This window comes from Danio aesculapii, chromosome 5 (genome assembly GCF_903798145.1).
Source record: "Danio aesculapii chromosome 5, fDanAes4.1, whole genome shotgun sequence".
Lineage (NCBI taxonomy): Eukaryota > Metazoa > Chordata > Actinopteri > Cypriniformes > Danionidae > Danio > Danio aesculapii.
In genome coordinates this window covers 28878874-28890614 of record NC_079439.1, presented here as the reverse complement: position 1 = coordinate 28890614, position 11741 = coordinate 28878874, and positions in this window count along the sequence as shown.

Sequence of the window (11741 nt, the reverse complement as noted above, 5' to 3'; positions counted from 1 at the left end):
CAAATGCTTTACATAGTAAAATGATCGGTCAATAAAATGAATGAATGAATGAATAAATGAATGAATGAATAAATAAATAAATAAATGAATGTAAAAAAAAATTATCACAAAAGCTCATCCGCCACTAGCTATGTGGGATGCAAGAGTTTGTGGTTAAAAACTACTCAACATTACAAATATATTTATACACTAACCAGCCAATTTTTTAGGTATAGCTTACTGGTACTGGGTTGGACCCCCATCTGCCTTCAGAACTTTCTTAATCCTTGGTGGCATAGATTCAACAAGGCACTAAAAACATTCCTCAGAGATTTTGGTCTATATTGACATGACAGCATCACACAGTTGCTGCAGATTTGTCAGCCGCACATCCACTACATCTCAAAGGAGCTCTATTGGATTGAAACCTGGTGATTGTGGAGGCCATTTGAGTACAGTGAATTGTACTCATTGTCATATTCAAGAAACCAGTCTGAGATGATCCACGCTTTTCAATCTTCTATTGTCCAGTTTTGGTGAGCCTGTGCGAATTGTAGCCTCAGTTTCCTGTTCTTAGCTAACAGGAGTGGCACGATGTGGTATTCTGCTGCTGTAGCCCATCCGCCTCAAGGTTGCCTTTCTATCAGATTGAACCAGCCATTCTCCTCTGACCTCTGGCATCAACAAGGTATTTGTGCATACAGAACTGCCACTCACTGGATATTTTCTCTTTTTCGGCCCATTCTCTGTAAACCCTAGAGATGGTTGTGTGTGAAAATCCCAGTAGATCAGCAGTTTCTGAAATACTCAGACCAGCCCGTCTGGCACCAACAACCATACCACGTTCAAAGTCACTTAAATCACCTTTGTTCCCCATTCTATTGCTCGATTTGAACAGCAGTAGATCGTCTTGACCATGTCTACATGCCTAAATGCATTGAGTTGCTGCAATGTGATGATTAGAAATTTGCGTTAACGAGCAGTTGGACCTAATTAAGTGGCCGGTGAGTGTATATCTATCTATCTATCTATACATACATACATACATACATACATACATACATACATCCATACATACATACATACATACATACATACATACATACATACATACATCCATACATCACGTCCATAACTGAGCAATAACTTACTTTTTTTTGTTAGGCATAATTATAAATGTTCATTATATTATTTTTATTTATATGTAGCATTCGATAATTATTTCATACTATGTTTAGTGAAGAGATTTGCAGATTGCAGAAATATAGCTTATATTATTTTCACTGATAATGTGGATGCCAGGCTCTGCACACAGGTATTAATGTCAGTTCGAAAGATTTTTATCTAATGACACAGGTTGCAGCCTGTATTGAGAAGACAAGAATGGGGAAGAAAACATGTGGAGGACAGGTTTACACTTCCATTCAGGCTTTAGGCAAATGCACCTCAAAAGTTAAGCTAATGTTCTGCTTCACAGCCACTGCACTCTCTGCCAGAGCAAACACACACATACACACGTTTTTTTTTTACACATGCATGCACACACTCATACCAGTTTCCATAAGGATGTGTGCGGCTGACAGGGAACCAAGGTGACCTACAGTGATGTCACAGCTTCTTCCTAAGGCGACTCCAGACCCCGAACACAAACACACAGAGAAAAGAAAAAGAGCAGAGATGGGGGAAGGGGACTGATGGCCTGGACATTTTATATACTTCACGATGGAGATTTATTGTGGCAGTGATGTAACAGCAATGGATTTGCTTAAAGTCACCATGAAATCTAAATGAAGCATTCCTATAATTTATGGAGTGTAGTATGTATATAAATGATTTCTGTGTTTACATTTTTTCAAATCATGCTTAATCAAAGTAATTTTCCATCTCAGTTGCAATGACATCTGTTCTGAGGTGTGAGGGCGGGATCAGCCTGTCACTCACATGACATCACAGCAACAAAAAATGACACAGATTCACTCAATACCTAATTGACAAACTGAAGTCCAGCCCTGATTTATAATTTCATTTTGTTTTATTCTTTGCTGTTGTTAGATAAGCCATTTCAAGCTTCACCGTAAGCTTACATTATGGCTAACCGGCAATTATTTTCTAATTTAGAGATAAATGTAATTATTTTATAATAAATTATATGAAATATTACAATCAATGCGGTGGCGCAGTGGGTAGCACTGTCGTCTCACAGCAAAAAGGTCGCTGGTTCGAGCCTCAGCTGGGTCAGTTGGCATTTCTGTGTGGAGTTTGCATGTTTTCCTTGTGTTGGCATGGGTGTTCTCCGGGTGCTCTAGTTTCCCCCACGAAAGTCCAAAGACACGCGCTAATAGGTGATTTGGGTAAGCCAAAATTGTCCGCAGTGTATGAGTGTGAATGAGAGACTGTATGGGTGTTTCCCAGTGATGGGTTGCAGCTAGAAGGGCAGCTGCTGCGTAAAACATCTGCTGGATAAATTGGCGGTTCATCCCTCTGTGGCAACCTCTGATTAATAAAGGGACTAAGCCGAAAAGAAAATGAATGAATGAATTCCAATCAACTGTGTGCAAAGTGACACATATCTGATGCATTTCACCTAATTATTTAATATATTACAATTATTTAACATACTTTTTATTAATATGTCTCGTATAAGTTGTTTTCTATTAGTTATGTCTTTCAAGAATAACCCTTGTCATCTTGCTGTGTAAATGTTTATTCGTTCCTTTTTAACTGCTTTTTTTCTGGGGTCGAGTCACGGGGGCAGCAGTCTTAGGAGAAAACCCCAGACTTCCCTCTCCCCAGACACTTCCTCCAGCTCCTCCAGGGGGATCCCGAGGCGTTCCCAGGTCAGCCGAGAGACATAGTCCCTCCAGCGTTTCCCTGAGGCCTCCTCCCGGTAGCAAATGCCTGGAACACCTCCCTAGGTAGGCATCCAGGAGGCATCTGAAACAGACGCCCGAGCCACCTCAGCTGACTTCTCTTGATGTGGAGGAGCAGTGGCTCTACTCTGAGCTCCTCCTGGGTGACAGAGCTCCTCGCCTGATCTATAAGGGTGCGCCCTGCCACCCTGTGAAGGAAACTCATTTGGCCGCTTGTATCCGAGATCTTGTCCTTTCGGTCATGACCCAAAGCTCATGACCATAGGTGAGAGTAGGAATGTAGATTGACCAGTAGATCGAGAGCTTTGTCTTTCGGCTCAGCTCCTTCTTTACCACAATGGACTAGTACATCGACCGCATTACTGCTGCCGCTGTACCAATCCGCCTGTCAATCTCTCGTTCCATCCTTCCCTCACTCGTGAACAAAACTGCAAGATACTTGAACTCCTCCACTTGGGGTAAGGACTTTCCTCCAATCTGGAGATGGTAAACCATCTATAAATGTTTATATTCACATTATTTTAAAATCTTTTATTTTTTTAAGTGAATTAGAAATTAAATACAAGATCTCTATGTGTTTTTTTAAAAAAGTCATTGGCTCATTGCTACTGATGTCACAGATGTACTCAATTGTATTTTGTTTAATACATCTATTTAAATTAACTAAGTTTATGTTTTAAAACTTTGAAACTTTGAAATCAAAATCAACTGTGGTTATCATGCACATCCTATCAGGAAAGAATGGATCTGTGTTCAGTGGTCAGTAGTGTAAACTCCACATACATTGCAAAAAAGAGACCCAAGAAGTCAAACAATAAAATGCTTTCATTGATTCAACATGACTAATAATCTCATGACTACAGGAGGATATATTTCAGACACTCGACTGAACTTATGAGGTGAGTTTGAAGTAAAGCCATGCTAATAAATGTGGTATTTTTATGTGCTTTCAGATGTAGCAGCAGCACAGAGCAGTAGACCAATGAGAAGTGACACAAACAGCTGTCAAATCACAGAATGACTAAATTGTCAGCAATGTTTGTATAGCTTGTCAGTGAATAATGGCTTTGTGTAGTAAACACTACTCCATCTGAAAGCAGCAACTGGACATATCTGACTGTAGAGCCAGCTTTATGGGCAAAATGTGCATGAAAATCCCCTTTGATTAATTGTGCAGACTTTGTGTATATGGATTATCTTGTCAGATGGTGATCATAACCACACTTTTTGATCCGACAAAAATATTTCCTACATATTTGTCAAAGTGCTTACCATACTATTTTACCACAAAGTGTTTATTTACAAATATGCATTTAAATTGTAAGTTATTACAGTTTTATAAATAATGCAATGAAATTAGAGTTTTAAATAAAATATTTTGAACAAAGAAATATGAAAAAAATGCTTATTTTTTTTTAAATACAAATGTATTATCATCCTTCATTAAAAAAACAAACTATTAGACATCTGTTTCAAACTTGTTTTAAATTAAAACTGTGGGGGCAAATAACAAACTGGCCAGCTCATTTCTTCAGACAGAATTTGCCCATTTGAATAATTAAAAATACAATTTGTCTTAAAGCCTTCTTCTTTTGGTTATTTTCACAAAATGGGACAAATGAACAGCCAAATTCTGGATTTTGTCAGTAGGGGGTGGGTCTTTCGAACCACCCGAAACCCCTCTGGCTATGGACATGATTTATGTATAAAATTACAATACCCATGATGCTACACAGACAATTTCACCAATAAGAGAATTGCAGCATGCCAAAATATATCTTTCTGCCCAGTTCCATTAATGACGAAATCAAGTTTTCATAATATTTAAAATAATTGTTTCTACAGTTTTAACCAACAACTTTAAATTAATAGTTTCATAATTCCTAAAGGTTTTTTGTTTGTTTTTTATTTGACTGTGTCATTAACAATTTTTCAAAGAATTGTAGTTTTTTCCTTCATTAAAACCGCATTTGCGAAAACCATCATTAGCTAACAAAGGTCGCAAGTTCCATCGTTACAAACATAGTTGAATTAGCGTTTCCCAAATCTGTCATTCCAGTGTTCATTCGCAAACTGCATCACAAACTTGTACACTTGCAACTACACCTCTAGAGCTGTAGTTAGAAGTATAGTTCCTGGTTGTGTTCGATTCGCCATTATCCCCTATGCCCTATTCTTTTAGAACATTCTAACATTTAAACTTGGAATGTTTTTTTCTTTTTTAATTAAAGTCATCTCTCTTAGATGTAATTTGCTTTTAAAGTATTTTACAGTTCAGTTTTAGCGATCTTCATATTGACAATTGTGTTCCCTTCGTAGTGCACTTTGAAATCTTTTATGCCGTTTTGAACACAACCGTGCCTCATGAATTTACGTTATGTCTCCAAAGCTTGTAAAAGCAAAAATATAGCATACATTAATGCTTTTAATTTGGTATTTATTAAGAAATGTATCTGCACTCTATATGACATGGGCCTGTTGGTTAGAAGATTTCTGCAGAATGTGTCAAATTGTAAAAGTAGACTTTTCAACAAAATAAATAAATGAATAAATAAACAAACAATATCCTACTTAATAATAATAATATTAATAATAATGATGATGATGATAATGATGATGATAATAATAATAATAATAATAATAATAATAATAATAATAATTATTATTATTATTATTATTATTATTATTATTATTATTATTATTATTAGTATTAATATTATTAATAAAGTAGGATTTTTTTTTCATTTCTTAATAAATAGCCTACTGTAAATTAGGCCTACAACCATTATTGATTTATATGATTAATCTATGAGATTAGAATTCGTGTCAGCTTGGTGTTTTTATATGGAATATTCTCAATAATATTTGTAAAGGAAACATATACAGGTCTTATATGTGTCACTTACATAAACTAATATTGGATTTTTTTAAAAATGCGTGTAAAACAATATATTTGCACAAAAAATTTTGGTTTGTTCTCTAAAGAAGTACTTACTCCACCCCGTTTAGATTGTTATTATGGATGTTTTACGTTAAAAACGTTGTTCAGCGATGGATCTGCGACAGAGCAACTACAGTTTTGGGAAACACTCATCACTACATCGTTATTTTTGCAAACGATGCATTGTACTATGATAGTTCAGTCGTCAGTTATATCGTTGTATGGGAAACGCACCTCTGTTTAGTTAAAATAAAAGTTAGTTTCATAGTTGGTTGGTGTTTGGCTTATACAATAAAGACCCTAAGGGAAAAACTGAATGTGAAAAAGTCTTCCAGAACCAGAACTGCTAAAAAAGTGGTTGGTTAAAGAAATTCTATAAGAAACGTCAGTTTCATGCCAGGTTTAACAGAATATATTGCAGGAATTAGCAGGAATTAGCAGGAATTAGCAGACGCTATTTTCAGACATATTTGATTATTAAACACAAAGGTGTTTCTAGATCTTCAACAGACCCCAGCTATTGGATTTGCTTTCCAGTGCATGGAAAATTTTCCACTATAATAATAGGCTATATGTTTTCCACACAATCCTTTCTATTGCGTCATGTGTATACACTTGTGAAAATGTCAAGAACTGCTATAAAAAGCGTTTTATTTATATACAGCAGGAAAAAGCTAGTGAGCACTATAACCTCAGGCTAAAACACACAGTGTTGTCATGTTCGATGCACCCGCAGGTGTTAAGATGTCATTCTTGGTGATGCTTCAAGTGCTTACAGGTTGAACCCAGACCAATTTTCCTATTCCCTTTTCAAACACCTGCATAAAAGAAGCTAGTCTAAGATAAGCATTTGAAGCCAGCCTCAACCTGGAGCTGGAAATGAACTAAATTCAGCTTTTGGATTTAAAGATGTCTTATCAATGTGTGGTTTATTCTGCTGGGCTGTCAGTAAAAATGCATGGGCATTTTTAAAGTTTGATAAGTGGTAAGGGTGAATGAATACGCCCAAGGAAATGATGTGAGGAGATGTGATTTTTCTTCTTCTGACACCATTCCAAGTGTGCAGCAGTGGTGGAGCAGAATCAGACCCTTGTGAAATTGAGGTCATGCAGCTGTGAGCTCTTGTGTGCCACCACTGGTGAGGCTTAAGGTTGGAAAGGGCAAGGACAGCCCGTAGCGCTCTGTGCCAACACTCGGGCTAATTGAATAAACATATTCCTGTGTGCTTACTGCTGACTGAAGAGTAAACACTTCTAGGCCATAGGTTTACCTATTTAAATGTGCTTTCATCATCAAGTGATACTAAATACAAGGGTAAATGAGGTCTTAAATGTGTTGAGCTTGATGACTTTAGACTTCTGCTCATGTGGTTGAATGCATTTGAATGGCCACTGAAGACCACCTACGGACCTCATTTTTAAACATTATGTGGCGTGTTATTGTATAGTCTAGGAATTTCAACTTTCAGCCCAAAATCACAAGCTTCTTATAGCACAAACACATTTACAGCAGAAATTATTGCTTTTGTGTTTCTTTATTTAGGCTATATGAATATGTCAAATGTTTTTTTTTTCACAATATAAGTTTGAAATTCATAAAATGTCCACATATAATTAGGGCAATAGTGCAAAGTGCATAAAAGCAAAGATTTCAAATTTAAATGAGCTTTCTTATGATCTAATTGAGTAAAAATTATTTTGATAAGTGTAAAGAAGGCCCTAAACATTTTATCAAATCCATCTATTGAGGAATTTAGAGATGTTCACAATCAGAAAAACAAAAAAACAACAACAATTTACAGCATTTTTGACAAAAAAATTAGTTTCCACAATGTCCATCCTTTTCTTTAAAAAAGCTCAAATCTAGGAATATAATATTTAGGAATATAGACCATTTTGAGGGATGTAAACAATAACAATAGTCCTAACGTATATATCCTGTTATCCATTTTTAATTTCCATCCAAAAAGATCTATATATTGATAAATTATGCTATGATCACTGTTATAATGCCAAGTTATGATTGAATCGACTCTTGTTACAATTATGCGATAGTTTCACAACAAGCAGGAAATGTTCATGTGCCGGTGACATCACTACATTGAAATGGTCTATAAGTACCTTGGCACAATCCTTGTTGCCACATTAAAGCTCCAGCAGAACTCAGAAGCTGTTACTAAAAAAGTTCACCAGAGAATATATGTTGTCAAGAAACTGAAGTCTTTCTTTGTAGAAAAAAATACTGAGAACTTTTTATACTAGCTATGTTGGGAGTATATTAAGCTTTTCCTTTTTATGCCGGTTCTCCCCACTTTCCATAAGAGACAAAAGTCACCTTCAAAGCTTAGTCAAGACTTGCTCCAAGATTATCGGCGTGCCTCTGCGGAGTCTAGCAGAGTTAAATGAACAGCAAATGGTAAGGAAAATTCAAAGTGTGATAGGAGATGATTCTCATCCTCTGATGCCTTTTTTGTACTGTTGCCGAGTAATGCAACAGGCGAAAGTTGCTAATGTGTAGATGTTAGAATAGTGCTTCAATAGAAAATATTAACAATATACACCGAAAAAAGTACATTTTTGACAGTTTTCCGTATTTTGTGATTCATGTTTTTTTTCTCTTAGACTTTTGAATTACATTGTGGGAGCTTGATCTTTCTCCAACAACTTTTAACCTTGAAAAGTTTGAAAAAAGTGAGTTTTAGAAACATTTTTAATAGTTTGAAGTGATAGATTTTCGAGGTTGGTGTTGTATATTATGCTGCAAAAACCTGGTAATAAACATTTCAGTCAGTATATTTTCTGTTATTTTACAAACGTAGTTGTCTTTATATTATTTCTTTTAAAAAAAAAACTTGCTTCAAACTACTAAAATGTAAATAAAAGTCACTTTGTGAAACTGTACAGTTGAATTTTCAACATCAAAAGTCGACAGAGCAGAGATCAACATCCCATAATGCAATACACAACTGTGAATAAACAGAAAACACCCAATACAGAAACTGTTAATTTACAATAATTTTTTTATTTGATTTGATTTAATTTTTAATTTTATTTATTTTGATCAGAAAAATCAAACACAAAACAATTCTTTAAACAAAATTGTCACAATCACCAGTCGATCCAGCCTATGCAGATCAGTGGTAAACACACAGTATCGCTTAGTACTACAAATCCACCATTATATGGACTACAAGCTCCCGTCATGCACTGCACACACACACACACCGGTTCCTAATCTTGGCTGATTGCTAACTCACATAGCTGTAGCTGCTCAAAGACTGATTAGTTGGACTATTTAAACAGCACACTTAAGCTGCGTTTACACTGGACTTTTCTCCCCAAAGACTTCCATTCATACGCACGCGAATTCGTCAGACCAGAAACGCAAGCTCGTGCGACAAGTTTCAAGCTGCGTTTCAAAGTTCAAGCTTGGTGAACTCTGATCTGTGAAATCGCATCACTTGACTGCGTGAGACCAATTGAGGATCAAAACAGGACCTCTTTGGACAGAAATTTCAAATATGGACCAATCACTTGCTTTTTTTATTGTCTAATCATCTTGTTTAATCCCGCCCATTTTCACAGTGCCATACTACAGAATTTTGCAAGCTCAAACTCTAATATGACGATGGCTTAATGCATAGACATTGCTGAGTCTTGTTATACTGTTTGTAAACATTATGATTTCCTTGCCGTGCCTTTCCTTGTTAGACCTTTGCTTTGTTGTTTTGTTTGTTTATATTGTCTGCTTGTCTGCCTGTACTGACCTATCGCCTGTGTATTTTCCTACGACTACGATTTGCCTGCATACATCTGTTTGCTCATGATTGTGACCGTTGCTTCCCAGATGATTCTCAATAAACTTGCGTTTGGATCCACACTCCCTTGTCAGCATCCACTTCACATTACAAAAATACATTTCAACATGGTCAAAATGGAGCAGGATGAAGCACAAGCTTATTATTTTCCCCACCCCATTACCACACACATCATTCGTCTATTACTTCAGCTTATTTATTCTTTAACTAACCTCTTTTTTTTTAAATGAGACATATAAGCTTTAAATGAGACATATTTTAACCATTTGGCATCTTTGACATATTATTTGTTTGATTCTATTTGTACATTTACATTTTATAACATAGACCCAAAAAAATCAATAGTATTTAAATTTCATCATATTCATTTTATTCTTTTTCAAACATTAAGTTAATCATTATATTTCTATAATAATAATTATATATATATATATATATATATATATATATATATATATATATATATATATATATATATATATATATATATATAATTTTTTTTTTTTTACATGACTCTTTAAATTGATTGATATATTCTGACATTGTTTGAGAATCTGTTCCAGACTGTTTCATAATTCCACACCACATACAGACATACACACATTTTTTTAAGTTGTCCTTGTTTACAACCTTCTAAAATTTTGTTCTCTCAGATTATATCCCGCTTGTCTTTCTTTCTTTCTTGTCAAAAAAACTTTTGTTTGCATTTTGGAAGTATTTAATTCCTAGCTTTAAACCAATTGTGCTGTTTTAAATTTAACCAAATCATTGAACCAAATCAATATTTTTTACAGTGTACAGTTGATGTCAGAATTATTAAACTCCCTGAATTATTAGCCCCCTGTTTATTTTTTCCCCATTTTTTTTTCAGAAATCAGGATTTTTTTATTGAACTATTCAATACTTAAAATAAAAACATGATTTCTGAAAACCAATAAAAAAAACTGCAGAGATTTCCATCAATTATGTTTTTTTTTTTTTTTTGCAAATGCACTCTTCTCTACAACATATAAACATATCTGACAATTACTAAATGTGGTTTCGAGTTATTACAAATAAATTCAGCATGCAACATTTTATTTCTAAAATATGATCCTATTTTAAGTGTCATTTTTTTGTAATTTTTTTTAATAAAAAAATAGTAATTCTTAAAAAATAACTTTTATTAATTACTTTTTAAAATCAAAAAGTGTTATCAATCTACAGCCTGAAATAACCATGTAACTGACAAGAACAACCTCAAAAATAGTTTTACCAATACAATTAATAAGAATGTTAATAAAAGAATGAATGTGCTTTTATTTTAAAACATAAGTTTCACACATACTGTACATCTAGCTATGCAGAATTTCCTCATATTTTGTCATCTGTTCTGGTTTTATTGCACGACAGGGAGTGAGATACCCAACCTACTTGTTTTAAATAGGAAAAATGCCTGCAGAGCCTGCAAATTATTCACCAATCCTTTCCTAACCTTAAAAATAGCCTACAACATCTCACATACAGTATAAAAGATGACGCGTTTGTAACAATACAGTGTGTAAACTATACTGTACATCATTTCTTACAGCAGTATCTTTCATCGTTGTCTTTATCAACTTAAGACGAGCATTAGAGATTGGAGGACTCAGTGGGCAGAAAGGACCAGGGCTATTCATACAATCTGCCCACAAACACCCACAGATCAATGCGCCCGAGAGCAAATTCAACATCCATCACACTACACACAAGGGTAGTGGTGGAGGGAGAATATGTGTAAAGAGATTAACTAACATATACAAATGCTTAATGCCTCTATTAAAACACGTCCCTCAGAAACTCATAAAGTCCGGTGTTCTCATTTAAATGTCTCAAACAAATCTGTCTCCCTCTTGTGGTGGTCCGGAAAATACGAATTTACTTTTTTTTCTCCCATGGACCTTTCAGGTTAGATCTATTAGATTTTTAATCTAATGTAAAGAAACATCTACAATACACATTTGAGTGTTGTAGATTTTAATTAGAATGTACAGACTACCCCGAAATTATTCATAAACCTGAAAAATTCTGACTTAAAGTTTTTGTTCAAAGGTAAATAAAAGGTGAGAAATATATTTTATTTTCCACAATGATACCACTTGCACATGTTGTGTTT